The sequence below is a fragment of the Dinoponera quadriceps genome, unplaced genomic scaffold (genome assembly GCF_001313825.1).
Source record: "Dinoponera quadriceps isolate SergipeBrazil2010 unplaced genomic scaffold, ASM131382v1 scaffold424, whole genome shotgun sequence".
Lineage (NCBI taxonomy): Eukaryota > Metazoa > Arthropoda > Insecta > Hymenoptera > Formicidae > Dinoponera > Dinoponera quadriceps.
Genome location: NW_014554557.1, coordinates 737,348 through 754,869, shown reverse-complemented (window position 1 = coordinate 754,869; position 17,522 = coordinate 737,348). Strand labels below are relative to the sequence as shown.

General features: G+C 46.6%; 1 protein-coding gene across 2 annotated transcripts in view; it reads left to right on the top strand.

Annotated features, from left to right (window-relative positions):
* The window catches only part of LOC106752046 (protein-tyrosine sulfotransferase), an 86,054-nt gene that overhangs the window by 11,265 nt on the left and 57,267 nt on the right, over positions 1–17,522 (top strand). The window contains exon 2 of one of the 2 annotated variants that reach the window (XM_014633433.1): positions 15,079–15,200. The exons of the other annotated variant lie outside the window; for it this stretch is intronic. The gene's annotated coding sequence lies outside the window, so the exon portion shown is untranslated. The remainder of the gene's footprint in view (positions 1–15,078; positions 15,201–17,522) is intronic. 2 annotated transcript variants of the gene reach the window in all.

Here is a 17,522-nt window from a genome sequence, read left to right as displayed (position 1 = left end):
ATCGCCCGTTCGCGGCCCCTTGTTACAGTTACGGTAATGAAACGAAAACATCAATGAGACGGTGCAGCGGAACGAGCAGGCCGCATTGAAAAATTCAAGCGGTGAAATTGATTTCGTATTATTACAATAATAAAATATTATAATAAATCATATTATTATTATAATATTCCGCGACGATAGGCAAGCGAGTACGAGAGCGTAAGTACGAACTGGCTCGTGAACAAGGGAGGTGGAAAATCGAAATTAGCGCACTGCATTCCGACGCGAACAACAGACTAGCCGGAGAAAGAGGAGAAGAAGAAACGAAAGCGTGCGTAACTAATGCTGTTCTATGAGCTACGTACGTACGCGTCGTGCGAGAAGCTGATTTATTCTCCTTGCCTCACGGGGACGCGCGGAGGGAATAAATAAATGCCCGAATTAGCGCGGGCGAGCGTGCATCTCGCGCGCGTTTCGCGTCGTCGGCGTCGCGGAAAATCCTTGAATTTCGCGTCCTTCGTCGGGAACCGCGACGTGGAACCATTTTTTTCTTTTTAGTACGTGTGGTATGTACCCATGCACACACAAAGGGAGAGAGAGAGAGGGGGCAAAGAGGACGAAACACAGAAAGAAAGGGAGATAAAGAGAGGGGGAGAAACACGCGGAAAAAATGTAGGCGACTACGTAGATTTATGGGCGGCTGTAAAAAGTATCCGGGAAAAATTACCGGTACATTCGAGTCGTTCGTTTACGGTATTTAGCCGCTTGACTCGCCCGCGAATCGACAAATTTATCGGACGCGATAGATCGCGGCTGCAAGCCCGAGAACCGTCCGACTTCGGTTCGGTAATGGTTCACGTCGAAAAACACACCGAAGCTCGCGCAACTTCGTAATTCCACTTGCGCGGTATTCAATTAGCGGTTCGAATTAGCGTCCGGCGAAAGTTTGGGGATTTATTCCCGGTCCCGCTGATCTCGATCTCGACGTGCTAGAGGTGTTTTTGCGGCCGGGAATTGGCGCCATTCGCCACGCCGGACATCGCGGCGATTCGCCGGTGTGTGGCCGTCGTCGTCGAGTGGCAAAAAGGAAGATAATTGGATTCCATTCGGCGGCGGCGGTGTCGTCTAGCGCGCGTCCCTCGTTGCGGAGAACACGGGAAAACTCCGAATTGCAGCGCGGAGATCGAGATTGCGGGGAGAGAATGGCCCGTCTTCTCGGCTCGCGATTACGTCGTTGGGCGTGTGCCGTTCTTGGCACACCGTAGCGATGGGCATTACGCCGGCCGAGAGGAACGAATAAATTCTTTGACCTTAAACTCCGAGTCGATATGTGCTGATGTAACGCATGATCGTTAACCCGCGCGTTCACCGATATCCATCTAGCGCGTCTATTTACTTCGCGCTCGAGCACGCGTTCGCGAGATCGGATTGCGGGATCTCTCATTGTGATCCGATGAACAGCCATTCCGTATACGGCGTGTCCCGGGCCCGCCGTTCGGTTTCCGACTCGTTGACTCGTGTAGGTACAATGTAATAACGTCCCCGCTAGTCAATTTAGCGACGCGAGTGAAATGTATTTCGGGCGTTACGTGTCGTGAGCGACTTCGTTGCGGCGAAATTATTATCGTTGAGGAATCGATTCGACCCACATCGTCTTGCGGATCTTTCATCATCGGAGGAGGCAGGATAATTCCTTTCCGCTTACGTCGTCAAAAGTTGCGCGTAAACGCGACTTCGCAAAAACGGTTTCGCCGTTCGCCCTGTGCCGCCGTAGCGCTATTCGCGTCCACGAACTTTTTTCCCGTCGGTGTATCCCAGATTTTCACGAGGTTGTCCGCGACGTTTCGTTTTTCCGAGGTAATCTTTTTCGCCTGTCGCGAACGCTCACCTTGATTTACGTCGTCTGACAACTTTGACCGTGAATCAACGTGCCTCGCGAGATCGCGCGGCCACAATGCCATTGAATTTATACGCCCCGCCGTTGCGAATATTGCGTTTTTACGGTATCCGGCCATTTACATGATTACCGGACCTTGCAACAAAATTACGCCACGTGATGCTTTAAGAGGAAGTTTTTTAATCAAGGCCAAGTTTCTTGATTAAGGGGAAACTTCTCATCTTTGTTGCGAAATCGGCGCGCGTCCCGAAGCGCTGTCGTCCCTGAGAACATTTTTCGCCAAGACTGACGAGTCAATTAGTAGACGAGTAAATTCCGATCTTTCCCTCGGTAACGTTTCGCAACTTGTGTTCGTCGGACGTATTTGGTATTGACAGTGTAATTGACGCTATTCGAGATCTCATCACGTTTGAAGAGAACGACGGAACGGGCGAGGACGTAACGATTTGGGAAATTTTATCGGATCCGTTCCCTCCGTGCAGCGGGGTGCGGGAAAGTGAGTTAGAGCATCGTTGCACCGAAACCTTCATGTATTGACCCGTTCCCATCCCTCAGAGTTCAGAACTCTCTTCTCTCGCTCTTCCGTGTCTCTGTCTCACCATTGCAATTCCTCGCGTGCAGCCGAGCACAGTCGTTACACACGCGCGCGTTCACGTAAAATAATAACGAGAGAATCGAGCACGCTTGCGATTCCTTTCTTTCTCCTCCTCTTCCTTCTTCTGTTCCTCCTACTCCCCCTACTCTTCTTTTCGTCTCTTCCGCGTGCTTTTCTTCTCATCCAACGACTTCTTTTTCCGCCGACGATACTTCGCTCTTTACGTTCGCGCAATAACGAGGTGTTGCATTTCCTCCATTTCGCCTTCACTCGCTTTCCCCTTTCTCTCTCTCTCTCTACTTTCTATCCTACCGACTTCTTCCGCGTCCATCTTTCGGCTTCCTCGCAGCTCCGCCGTCTCACGTCTCTGCAAAACGAGCTTCGTCGTCGGCGAGGAAAAAATCCATCTTCACCGTGAGAGGAAGACGCTTTGTCTGGAGAATAAGCCAGCGACACGAAGTAATTCTTAACCGGAGAAGGATACCGTGGAATACCGTGGGATCACGCGGGAGACAAGATGGGACAGGAAAAGGTAGTAGGAAGAGGAAAAGAGAGAACGGAAAAGCCGATACAAATTGCCGGGAAACACAACGGTCCGGAAAGCCCAATTACATTCACGCGAAAAACTTAACTCCTCGAACTAGATCAGATTGAACTGTTCAAAGGGGATAATTGTTCATTGTTCACATTTTTTTGCGGTAAAAATAGCGCGCTGCGCGAGAGAGATGGATAGGTGGTTTTATTATCCCATGGGATACAAATATCCTCTTAGGTATACATGAAGTAATGTCGGCTGAAAAGCCAATATAGAGCGTGCAGTTAGAAAAAAAAAAAAAACTGCAGTAATATAACGCAATATGAATAGAATAAAGAAAAGAATACATTAATAGCAAATAATAGTAAATAATAACTCTATAGAAAGCAGAGAGAGGAAGAGAGAGCCGCGTCGATAATCGCGAGGAACGGCGAGTGAATCGATACTATTACCGTACGCGTCGCCGCGTGTACATACGTCACAGGCAGGAAATAGACTTCTCGGCGGTCTCACTATAAATTGTCATAATCACGTACAACTATCACTCCCCCGCGTATACCGAACGCATTACGGCCGCGCGGGCTGATTTATAATCGGCACGGGAAACTGGCCGGGATGTGCGGAACAGAATTTTACTTTAGGTAAAAAAGAAGTATATACACCCGGTTATGTTAACACGCGCACTCTCGGTCCCGCCTTTATTTATGGATACATGGGCGCACACCGAAAAATACCTTAACTGCGGCAAAAATTCAAGTTTGACCGTAGAAATTGGTCGAAGAATTTATAGATAAAATTTATACCCTTAATTCTACGCGCGACGCACTGCCCTCTATTGTCGGAATAACGCGCAACACGCGAGCGGTTCGCTGCTGCGAGACAATTTCCCAGTTATTTACATCGTCTTGAAATTCAACCGACCGAGAATCCGGACGATATTTTCTCAACTGATGGCTGCAAATCGTCCGCATATTTTCCTTCCTCCGCTGCCTCCTCTTGTATGAATTTCCGTTTCTTTCGAGACGCGGCAGCACGACGAATTTCCCTCCGTTTCCCTTGTTTATTCAGACGGGCTGCCTATTCATTTTTTATTCTCGCGTCTACACAGACATCGCGCCGTTCAATTTACGTAATCTATCGTCTCTATTCTCCATTCGTGCGATTGAGCAAACCTCGCGAGCTCACGTTCAACTGAAAACGCAGCCGGGATCAGTTGGCTTTCGGTTAGCTTTCGCTGCTGTTGCGACGTCATTTAATCGCTCCCGCGGCGATCCCGCTTCGGCCGAAAACGCTAATAATAATACGGGCGCCCAATGCAAATTCGATAATCGCGCTCGCTCGCTCGTGCATCCGGCAATTCCGTTTCCTCGTTTGGCCGCTCGTTCGCATCTAATCCAATCGCAAACCCCTCGTCGCACCGCAGTCGATCCCTTCGACCCGCGTTTGACCCTTTTACGAGAGGCAATTCGTCGGATTACCGGCTCTCGCCTCCCCCGGCCACTCGCTCATAGATCAGACCGGTGTTTTCCCCACCCTTTGGCATTCGCACACGCGTGCGATGGTTTGCCTTTTTCCGCTTGGTCTTCCCGACCGTTTCGGTTCCGGGACACACCCTGTAGACCGCTCGTAAGGAGCCTCGCGTCTTCGGGTTCGCATTCGCGGCAATCGGGAAATCTTCCGACGCGGCACCGGGGTAACTGTGAGAAGACGCCGATGCGAAACTATCAATCATCCCGTGTTCCCGGACGTTGAACGAACACCGTGGGTTGGCGGCAACACGTCGAGGTATGGCTGAAATTCGAGATATCGGACTCCCGTATCTACGCGCGAGCGACGATGCAGTGTGCGCGTCTCGGTGCGCGAGCAAATTCTGACGGGCTTCTCAAGAAGTTGAAACGGCGGAAGCGACTTCCGCTGCATTTAACATAACGGACAAATACGATGTTAAATCGCGATCGGCGTTGCGAACGAACGAGAGAGAGAGAGAGAGGGAGGGAGGCGAGCGCGGAACAGCGCCTGCTGAACTTTCACATTTTGCAGGTGGAAACGCCGGGAATGCGAAATGAGGAGGAGGTATTTCAGCGATTATTAGCCTTCACTCTTTTACGCAGGGCGCACATTTATGAAGTAATTCGGGAAGTATTTTCATACGCGCTTTACGCGGCACAACTCGGCGTATAATCCGCGTAGCTCGCGCACTTTACATAATCCGCGCGCGAAAAGGTTGATGTAAACATCACGTGTCTACGTGCTGAAAACCCCGCGTTGACGTAATCTTGTAGGATACACGACGGAGCCCCGCTTTGGACTCCTTTGTTCCGCCGCTACAAAAGATGCGACGTGCCAAGGTCATACACGGTGTTTTGCAACCGACGATTCTCAAACCGTCAGGGGTGGTTCCCGCGGGAGTAACGAGTCACGGCTCTCTCGCGATTACGGTAAAGCGAGGAATTTCCCCAACGACTCGGCGAAGCAAATCGGTGGCCGAGACCGATCGACGCTTCCGACTCGACGGATGCGTGGATTCGCAAGAGTTAGCGAGAGACAAGTTACCGTTCGAACTCCGTAATTTTCTTGTGAACCGTCTAGCCGATACGCGTCATTCGATTAACGGCGCGGAGCGTCGTCGTTTCGCGACACTCGGATTGAGCGGAATGAAATTGCGAGGAGGGCGTGTGCGACTGCCGGGCGCACGTAACTGCGTTGTTGACGGATGAATTTACCGTAGCGACGGCGGCGGCGAGGGCACATTGTCGCGCATACCGCGCGTCGCCGTTCATCGTTTCATTCGGGGTCGTTAACCATCGTTAGCGGTCCCATCCGTTCTCCCTCGTCGACGCCGGCACGCGGCGCGCCGCAAAAACCGCGATACGCGCGCGACAAAACTGCTCCGGGACGAAAACCGCAGCTCTGTCGGGCGCGCGCGCACGCCCGCCTGTTCCGTAACGCGTAATAGTAATTGCTCGACCGGCTGCACAGCCACTCCGGAACATTGCTCGCCGACTGTGCGCGCACCTGAAGGCAAGAAGGCTTCCCTCACGCGGAAAACGAAGGTAGAATTGTAGATCGCAAGGCTTGATGCTGTTATAATTTTAACGCTCTGCTTGACACAGCCCAGAGATCGTAACCGGACGAACAGTTCTGTTACGAATAGTTGCCGGCGTGCCGAGTCGACTAGAGGAATGAACGGCTAAAGTATAACGATATTTGCGAAATGTATTAACCCCCCTCCGTTAGTCGCAATATTTTTCATCCAGAAATGGTCGTAATGCACTGCACAGGTACGCTAATTCTCCCATTATTCTCCTCTGCTTCTTGAAACAATTTTTCTTTCATTAATACAGGGGTAATAGACCAGGTTTAAAGTACATAAAAAACAGTGAAGAGCGGAGAGAACAGAGAAGAAACCTTGACGAGGGCGGATTCAACTTTAAGATCGTATAACAACGATGATGTAGTCTGAAGGTGTGTCTATTGGACATTGAGACTGATGGAGGGTTAAAATAGATTAAAATAGACAAATTTCTTGGAGCGCAATCTCAATCGAAATAAATGAAAAATAGCAGCATTTTCAATCGATGCGATAGTGAAAATAATGCTACTCGAAATCGCGAGAGTGAAACTCAATGTTTCATTCAAGCTTTTAGAGTGAATTCTGACTCCGTATGAGCGAATGTTGCAATCGATTGGAGTGAATATGTTCCTGTTACGGTGGAATATGGCCAGTCATAGGAATGGCAACAACACTTTTTTCTCGATGAGTTTCGCAACGTATCTCGTGTTCGATGGGAAAATGTGTCTTCTGAGAATTACTAAAAAATGAATTCTCTTTATGGACACGGGATGCGTTCCGAAGCTTATAGAGAAAAAATGTTGCAACCGTCCTGTGACTGACTATACATTATACATTGAGAGAAAATTATAGTCATATCTTTTCGGTGCCAACAATATCCTCTTATTTTAATCACAAAAATAATGTGATAGTAGCAATATGCATTTAAGGTTATTATCACTGATATTATGTAACATTCACTAGAGAAATAGTTTTCTTTTACTTTTTTTGTGACTAAAATAACAAACGGATATTATTGGCACCGAAAATAACTATAATTTTCTGTCACTGTATTCACTCTTCAATTTCGGGTTAAGATATTGAGGATTTAGAATGGAGAACTTATATAAGTGAAAAGTTATTGAATCCGTTGAATTCAAGCGACCGGTGGTCACTTGACTTTCCGAGCGAGATTTCGCTCGAAGAAACTTCGAGAGCGGGGAATGCAATTTTTATTCATAGCGAATCTCCTATATGATTCTTGATATCTTGGCACAGGGTACGCGTGAAATTCGTGTCTCTCGCGTCTCTCCGCGCGAAACACGCAGAACTCTCATATCTCAGTATTAGCGCCAGATTTGTCTGGCAAGACGGCTATTTTAACTATTTTGATCTCGGCGTGCGCTCGGCGTGCTCCGTTGCGACACGCTGAACTTGGGGGCGGCTCGTGATGTCGTCTCGTTTGCGAGCGTCTCGGAGGCGGCGGAGGTAGAAGCGGCAGTTCGCAATCATTGCTCCTCAGATTGCGGCGGAAACGCAGACGTCTCTGAGTAATCTCGGGACATTGCCGTGTACTCGCGTCTGTCACGCCACGGGGGATCCGTGAATGAGCGTGAGCGGAGTATGAGTGCACGTGCGAGATCCGGAGGGAAGTACGGCGTTCTCCGCCTCGAGGAAAGAGGAGGCTTCCGTTCTTCTGCCGCGGTCTGCGGCGTTGATAGTTGGCGTTCCATACGGGCTATCTCGCACGTTGAACAGAGTATAATGACGGGCTCTTTGACGAATTCAGCGTTCTCAGTCTTGGGGAAGTTTCCTTCGTCGCGGCCCCGTAATTTTCCAACGTTAAACATCGTTGTAATTAAGCATCGGCTTAACGTGTCGCCCGGGTGAAATCCGCTGCGAATTAAACGACGAGTCGTGCTTGCCATTTCGTAACGCTTGTAAATCAAAGGGACTTCTCGGTATTTCCTGTTAATACTTTTGTCAACCCCTCCATTATGAGAGTGCTGAGAGCATGACATAAATTGTCCCTGATTCTACCTCGAATGTTTTTCACTGGAAATTTTTCGGAATTTACGGTGTGATCTTTCACGGCAATAATTCTTGTTGCCCGGAACTAACGATAAATAATAAATATCTCACTTCGATAAAAATAATTAATTCTTGCTCGTTCTACCTGCTTCTCGATCGTTGTGCTTTTTGAGCTCTCTCTCGCTCTCTTCTATTTCTTCCTGCTCTCTTTCCTGCTTAGTTCCGAGAAAATTATTCTCCAGAGAGAATAAATTACTAGACACCGCTATACCACTACGTCGTGCGATAGAGGGTTCATATCACGAGCGGTTCGTTACCGGCGAAAATCAGATCGGCGGTCCGGAGGCGGGTCAGCAGGTGCTGGAATATTATGTCCTTTCATCCTTTGTCTAATGTTTGCCAAGCATCCACGGTGAGTCTCGGGAACGATCTGGCGGTGGTCCAACTTGCCGCTCCTGCAAACTGTAGTAGACCTTAGGATGTGGCCGGACCGTCGTCATTATCGTTTCAAACCGTCGCCGACGACGGGGTTAGGGAGAGGACTCCGGAAATTCGTCACTCACGTGATCCTTGCTCAGCGAGGATCAGGGGCGTCTCCTTGGATCCGCGCGAAATTTCGCCACGATATTCTCCCGAGTCACGAACTTTCCGGAAGTTCTCGGAATTTTAACATCGCTTCGCGCACCCTTTTTATTTTATCACGCCCACCTCAGCCAAGTCGCGAGATGATATGTTCATTTTAATAATTAATAATTAATAGAGAGATTCAAGCGAGATTTTATGCTACGCGTGACGTTTCTCCCTACGGCGAAATTATACACTAATAGTTTTCAGACTGAAAGCCGTTCCGCGTTTTTTCCTCGTTGTCAGCAGATTTTGCTTCGCGGCACGGTCGCTGTTTTCTCGAGTTATGAATATTCATAATGCACGAATGTCTGCGACACGACGCGTTCGCCCCGAAAATCTAGGGAAGATGAAGGCACTGCTGGCACAGTTGCACAATATGAAATTCATTTAATCTAACCGGACAAAAATACGTATTTTCTAGACGGTCACGTATAAAACACTTGGCATTCGCGCGCGCACATTTAGCGATCCACCGTCGCAAACGGCAAGGATACAAACAATAATGGGGAAAATAGTTTAAAGAGGATTTCTCTTTCTATATAACGTTCCCCTTTACGGTTGAAGAAAAGGTCTCGTTGGAATAAAACGCGGAGTTCGACGAATAAAGAGAAGAAGGCGTCGCTGCGCAACAGTTTAGACTTCGAAGATCTCGTCTTTTATCGCTTCGAGCCGGCTCGACGTTCGTGCCCGAGAGAAAGATCGATTGTTCAATACAGCGTTTTAAGTCAGCTTCTACCGTTTTTATTTACATCGCATTGCTCCACGTCGCCGACGAGGGGAGAAAATATGTCTTATAACGCTCGCTCGAGCGCAGTCGGTACCTCCCTCCTCTCTCAGAACTTTTCTCCATAATTACCCTACGTTGGAACTTGAGAAGCGCGCTCAGATGTCTGCTTCGATATACATTCCCGCCAAGTCTTCCTCGGCACGAACAGTCTCCTTATGAGACTCGGGATGTTCGGTAACGGTCGTTACTTTTATTTTACCTGGAAACGCGATTTAATGGGCACTCGGAAAAGCGATTCCTCGATTGCTTCGAACGGGGTTAGATAAATTTTATATCTGACGCTTGAGAAACGCATTTCCTCTCATTCTCCTTCGTTTTTACGCGTCTTTCTTGCTCATATCGTTAATTACACGATTAAATCGTCTCTCAAGTTGCGAAGGACGCGAAGCACTCGACGACTCCTACGTGATATCTTCTCATCAGCAGAACAATGTTTCGATTGGAATACCTTTGGTATTCGGACACCCGATACTCTAGTTATTCGAGGTAACTTCTCGGGTTGCATAACGTGATCGAATACTCGAGCAATAGCTGAAATACCCTGAAATACCGAGAACGACGGTCCCAAGAACGACGGCCGTCGCGTAGGAAGAAAGGTAGGAAGAAAGGAAGGAAGGAAGGTAGGAAGCGAAGAGGAGCGGCGAGATTCGAGGTCGAGGATTCGATCGCCACGAAGTCGGGAAATGGCTGAAGTGGCTAATTGGAATCCCGGTGTCGATAGTATTAGAGGCACTCTCGTCGGTAACGCGATAAATTCCGCGAGAGCACGTCTCGCCTCGTCTCTCGTCTCTCGTCTCGGCTGGTTTAGCGGCTCTCTCGAGATCCGCTCGACCACCATTTCGACCAGTCCTCCACCTACCCCCTTGTCGCCTTTCCGTAGCGATCACCATCGACACCGCTACCAACACCACCACCACCATTACTGCCACCATCTGCTCTTGGCATACGGTTCGAAGCACCTTTCATTTTTTTTCCCCGATCCCTGTGCGCCCTTTTTTCCCTCCCTCGCTCGCTCCCGCTAAATTCAATTTCACCGGCAGATCGATAAGTAATGAAGAGCGTGACGACGCGAGACCCGATCGAACCGGGAATTACGTTCAGTTAATGTCTCCCCCGTTGGAACTGCTGGAGCTTCGTTACTTTGATACGCGTGGATTCTGATTCCGAGTCGTCGATGTGTAACGTGCCGCCGAAGCTCCACAGAGCGGCTCGATATATCGAGCCGTTAGACTTTGCATTCACGACTTGCACCGCGTGACGAACTCTTACTGTAACTTTCTTGAAGTGTGCGGAAATGGCAATGTGATATTTTATTTTCACGATATATTATTTTATAGCGGTTACGTGTATAAAGGTATAGTTGCTTTTTTTTTACAGTAATAATAGAAGAAAAGCACAAAAAATTGATATACCGTTTTTAAACTATAAAGTCTTGTTAAAAATGTGAAATTAAAATTTATGTGCATGGATATAGACCAGCAATACCTGTTTATCAAAATATATAAATCTTATGAAAATTATTATATACTTCCTTGTAAATAACTATTTTTTAAGACGTTCGATGTTTAATGATTCTAAAAACTAAATTCCTAAAATTGACATACTCATGATATCTATAGGAAATGACAAAAAGAAACAAAATAAAAGCATCGAAACTGCATTATTTCGTACGTTTATTATGTATCCTTACACATGTTATTTTTAATTTTACATATTTAAAAAGATTTTAAAAATTCTGCGACGTATATTATTCCTTTATTATGTGGAAAGAGACCCTCCGACTTCTTTTCGACCGTCTTAAGCAAACAAATAAGAAAAACAGGGGAAAAGCAGTCGCCGGTAGCTTCAGCTGTATTCTGTGAAATGATATTTCATAGCAAAGTTCAAGTCAGTTTGTTAGTTGAAAGACCAGTAACTCAGATATCTCAGTTCATGCAACCTAATCCTAACTTTTCTTACGTGGTGCAGTTACAGAAGATAGAGATTGGCATAAGATCTAAAGTGATTTAAAAAAGTTCAAAAAACTCACACTATAAATTAGCATTATCAAATTAATTACTTACCGATTTGTTACTTTCATTTTCACGTCCAGAAATCCCAACTAAAATTTCCGCATAACGAAAAATTAAACGACGTAAGTAACACAACCGAACGCGCTTGCAAATGGAAACTACCACTTCAATTCCAACTACTGCACGTGATAGACGTTAGACGAAGTTCATACACTGTCTGACAAGGTTTAGTACTTTACAGACGAGGAACACGAGTATATCGATTTACCATATCTACGTCAGTTTTGATGCTTTTCCTCTAATAGTAATTTCATACTATAACGGACGTTTCATGTCTTCGAATTTCAGCGTGCATTTTGATACCTTTCTAATGGAACTCATTCATTCGAGAAAATCAGATTTCATAATAATTAACTTCAGCTGAAATCCCATCAAAAAAATAATTAAGTGCATTCAGCGGGGGATTTTCTCGCGTACACGGGATTCTAGCTTGCTGGTAGCAACACAGGGCGCGATGGGCACGCGAGTTGAACGGTTCGCTGCGAGAACGACGACGCCATAAACAGGTGGACGCGGAGAGATATCTCGACGTCGAGTTTTTCCCGGTGAGTTTCCCAAAGCGAGAGACGCGCTCGCCCGGTGCTCTCACGTGCGACTTCGATACCTAGAATCGAGAGCATCTCGTCGTCTCGTTTACGCCGATCGATACCGCGTCTGTTACTGGAATAGCAAGTATCTAACCGCAATTGCGTCTCGCGGTGTGGGTCGCGGTGGCCGATAAATCCACGCCGAAAACCGTTGAGGTATTTTATCTCGCGACACGAACGAACGAAGGAATGCACGAGTTCATCCGCCGCGTTAGGTCTTGGAGCGCGCATAAACTCGCGATCGTTCTTGAGCGATCGAGTTTTTCGATCTCGAAGGTAAAGCTTGAAGATAGTAAACCGCGCTCCCTTATCGTGGAAGCGCACGATCGCGACGCAAATCCTGCAAATTTGACTTCGTGGATTCGTAGCGTTACGTAGAAATACGAATACTTGCTTTCTCGATAAATTAAAGGGAACTATACAACCGATCGTTATTTTGACATTTTATATGAGTCATCTTTACAAACACGGTGTGGAACTCGAGGAAAAATAACAAAATAATAAAAACGAGAAATAACGAAATAATAGTTATATAATGTCCGCATCACAAATTAATGTTTATATAACGATCACACAAATTTGTTTGGAAATTTCTAAATTATACATCCGCATGTGCCAATGAAGTGATATTTGTATATCACCGACGGATATTGTTCCTAATTAATATCTCCATCGAAATTCTACGAACGACAACGTGGATAATGATAGTGATTTTCGCGCGCGCTCGCGCGCAATGCAGTTTTGCTCGTTACTTTAATCAAATATCACGCGTCAACGCAAACGCACACGGCCGTGTGTGTTCGCATACATTATGTGCTATTAATCTACTATATTTACTTTATCATATTCGATACATTGACAGTCTGCTAACACTGCAGCAGGCAAGATGACTTTATCGTTCGGTACTTAATCATTTCGATGAAAGCGTTGGCTTGGATATTGAAATGCGGGCGGTGCATCGCTCGACGGAAATAAAATCGCGGCTCCTAACGAATTTTTCAAACGCGAAACTCGATTTACAACGGTGGATCGCCCCGCGATTCGCGTCGATCGGGTCCATCGATGTTAACTGATGACATCCAATAATGGAATATTCGTTCGACAAAATTCGCGGTACGACAGGAAACTAAAGTTACGATCGGCGTGTAACCTCCTCGCTCAACTATTCTCGGACTAAATTTTTAGCGAATTTCAATTTGCGGCTTTAACTCTACAATTATTTATTTTCAAAAATCTTTCATCGAGTCCTGAAATCATTTTCTTTTTCATTTTTAGCGTACATATTCCTTTTATAACGTCCGATATAATATATATTTATACATGTTGCGTGTATAAAAAGATCGATGATCGTAAAGTCATGATAAATAACAGTATACCAACTTTTTCGCATGTGTATTTTCTTTCCGTGTATTTTCTCGGATTCTTCCGATATATTTCCTTGCGACAAGGATTCATCGGATAAATGCGACCTTTGTTTATTTTCGACGAGAAACGTTACCGGCGCGCTGAAAACGAGGAGCGGTCGATAAGCGTTGTGGTTATATTAAATTTAAATGAAAACATTGCCTCGTCATTGAAGGGTTGACGCGGTAGCGATGCGGAGCACCCCATGTATCCCTCGTATATCCCTCCCTCCCATATCTTCATACCACGGGTCGGGTTACATCGGTCACTCAAGGATGCGCTGCGGAGAGTGTCATTAAATTAATTAAACTCTCGGCTTCGGCGGGGTACGTCGTCTCGTAGTACAGAGGTGCGAGGATCGTTACATCGGGAACAGGAGTGTCCTGTCGGTCGGAGCGGCGATATAACGAGGTTAATTAGTCCAGCAGGAAGGGTGGAAGGATGAGGGAGGATGGGAGAGGGATGCCCGGCCGAAATCCTTCTATTAACGTCGTCAGCTGCGAACGCCATTACCGTCGTACGACCGTCCCATAACTCGGATCGTCCTCGTGCTTCGTGTTGACCCGTTCCGCGTCCCTCACAGGATATCGCCGCGTCGCGCAGTATTGCTAATTCGGCGATTAGTTTACTCGTCGTCCTCCGAACGTCCGTCCGGCCGACGACATCTCCGATATCATCGATGCGCGTAGCTATGTCGTGAAGCTAGAGTCTGAATTCGTGGAAACTCGTGAATTCTGTTGAGAGTTTTGATCTTATTTTTTAAAGTTCTATATCCCCGACAGGTGAAACTAATAGTTCCGGTCGTTAAAGTCGGAAAATCGGTCCGGATAAAGTTTCGTTTACACATACACGAGTTCCGGGTGTATTTCGACACAGTATCAAAATATTCTGGCGCGACTCGATATCTCATCTCAACTCTCGTTTGACGCGTCGTTATTTTATGAGAGATGAATAAAATTTAATAAAGTTTTCATGTTTCGGAAAGAACAATATTTTCTGATTTCTCCTTTATGAAAAACGGAAAAGTCAATGCGGCAGATATTAACCGAACACGTGTGAATTTTTTTAAATGAATTTTTGTGCCTTCGGGACTGTTGTTACTTCGATCAAATGTCGCGCGTCGATAGAACAGAACAGGGGCGGAAACTGAAGATATCCTCGACAAAAATGGGGCAAAAACTTGAAAACCATATTAAATTCAAAAAATCTATCCTTCGAATCGTTCACTGAGAACGTTATTATTGCTATTCAGAAAAACTTCACAACGTGTATCGTATATTCCAATTGTTATACACGCTGGAACTTTCTTATTCCGTGAAACGCGTGCGACAATTCGCGAGATGGAGAGCGCCCCGTTGCACCCGTCGTGAGATATTAAAACGAGCCAGGAGTGAAAATTTCGCGCGCGCGGGTGTGAAAAAAGAGAGGGAAGGAGGGATAGGGAGGGGGGGGGGGAGAAAGAGAACTGAGAATTAAACTCGGCCATATCGTGAGTGTCGTACCGTGCCACAGGTGACTGTGCCAAGGCGTCGTCGATCAGCAGCGGCGAGGCGCAGTTCTCGTCCGAGATTAAACGGTTCAGCTGAAAACCTGCGGGAGGCCAACGGCGACGTCGGCCGTGGCGGAGCTTCAGGGTGAGTTTTGCAATTTGCATGCCGCGTATTACCGAACACGTGAAATTTTACACTCTCTGTTCACGACGCGGCGAACGAATGCCCGCGTGAAGAGTGTGTGCCGGGCGATAATTTCGGTGTTGTACGAACGATGTGATGGTCGCCATCGAGTGTCGCATCGCGCGTACGCGCCGTTTTAATTACGCCCTTCTCGTTTGAAAATATTTCACGGCTAAGTGGTACGTGTACGCGCATACACACATTGGTGTGTGTGCGCGCGCGCGCTGGCCGGTTCACCGGAAAGAAAACAAAATAAAAATGACCCAGCGCGAGAACGTTAAAACGCAACCCCCTTTACGCCGCGACGAAAGAGAACATAGCGCGAACACCTATCTACGCGGGCAATACGTACCAGTGAACACACGAATGCGGGCGCTCGTTGCAATTTTGTATTTTTTTCTCTCCTTTTATTTTTACCTTTTTTTTCAACTCTCCTCTTTTCATCAGCGGCGAAAAATGTTACAACATTCCGCTTAAAAATGGAATCAACCGGTTACGCAACGGGAAATTCCACCGAGTCCCTCTCCCCCTCCCCCCGTTTTTTCGTCCGTCGAATTGACGGCTGCGATGCGCTCGCTTGTCGAGCCAAGCCGCGAAATTGTCTCGCACGGTTCGCCGCCAAACTGAAAATTAAAAATCGACACCCGCGCCGCTCGCCGGCGATTAGAGCCTCGCGCGCGAATTACGCGCACGTGCAGCGACTGTTGGCGACATTTCGGCGTTATTATCGCGTTAATTAGCCGCCTTGAATATAAATGCGCACGCGCTCTGAGATAATCCTATCAGCGTACGTGAAACGTCGTCGTCGTAGACGCCCAGGTACTATTATTAAGCGCTTAGGGAGAAACGTAATGATAGCGCCGAACAATTTTCCACGTTCCGCCACGTTAAGATCGCTTCACACTCGTCGAAATTTTGCCTAATAATTCTGTTAAAATCGCCGCGTATAGCGCACATTTCGCGGATTCTTACGGAAATTATAATCCGCTGTGATTACGAAATAAATTACGAACAATTCATAACTCGCGTGTCGAAAATTTTCAAGCGGATCTCTCCTCGTCGCTCTTTCCAACAAATATGACGCGTTGGTAATTATTACTAATAATAATTTACTTTTAATTTGCTTTTAATTTCGATGAAATGTATACTCTAACCTTTATAACTTTATTTCCTGCCATTCGTACAAACGTTATTAATTATACTTTCATTTATATCAAAAGATATTTTAATTAATTATGATTAAAGAGCCTCCGCGCGTTGCCATCCGTGAGTGTCGTCGTTGTTGTTGTGTTGTTGTTGTTGAACTCGACCGGACAATCATCGGCCCGCGTCTGTGAGACGACTTCCAGTAGGACGGATCTCTCGATCGTCAATGAGTCGGGTTTAGATGTCTTTACGAGTGGGTGTCTAACACGCTTGGAACACTTCGCGCTCGATTGACGCCGAGGGGTCGATCGTGTTACACGTGTGCGATCGTCGGGACTACATCGTTAAATTGCTCGTTATCGCGCATAATCGCTTCTTAATGCCGCTCGATTCACCGTTGATTATGGACGCGGTAGAATTGCACACGAAGGTGTTTATCTGCGATAAACAATTTACCCCCGTTAAAAAAGACTCACTTATTCGATCTGCACGTCAAACTGTCGCTTTCGAGGACAGGAACGACACGACACGGTGGGCGCGGGAAAAAATATGCTAATAATATTATAACCTAATTCGTAGCGAGTAACTTAATGGAGCATAAGTAGGATAAATTATACAGAGGATATTTCCACGGGATTACCGCGTCGTTATGACGTTATTAACTCGCATTGCGAGAATTGTTGTTAACCCTCTCACACGCTCATTCCGCCGGTGTTTCGGCCATTTACAACTTTCAAGTGCCGGTGTTACGAGCACGACGAGACGGTAAGAACGCGATTTATGAACGTGATGGTAAAATTATACATCATTCGTGGTAATCAAAAGTGAACGATCGGCTCTTCGGACGAGTTGTGAATTGCCACGAGGGTCTCGCGTGTAATTCCTCAGACGATTTCTCATGCTTCGTGCGGCATTTCGAGGTAGGGTTGTTCGCGGAGAAATAAAATTTCATTCCGCCACACCCTGTCGAGATATTATCTCGGGTTTTACTTTAGAGAAAAAAAAAACAAATTGAACCGAAGTTTTCCCGCGAGAGAGATAGAAAGAGCATTTGTTGAACATTCTATGACGAGCCCTCTAAGAACGCAGACATTTTAATAAATACTAAAATTGAAAGAAAAACAAGAAGGAGAGAGA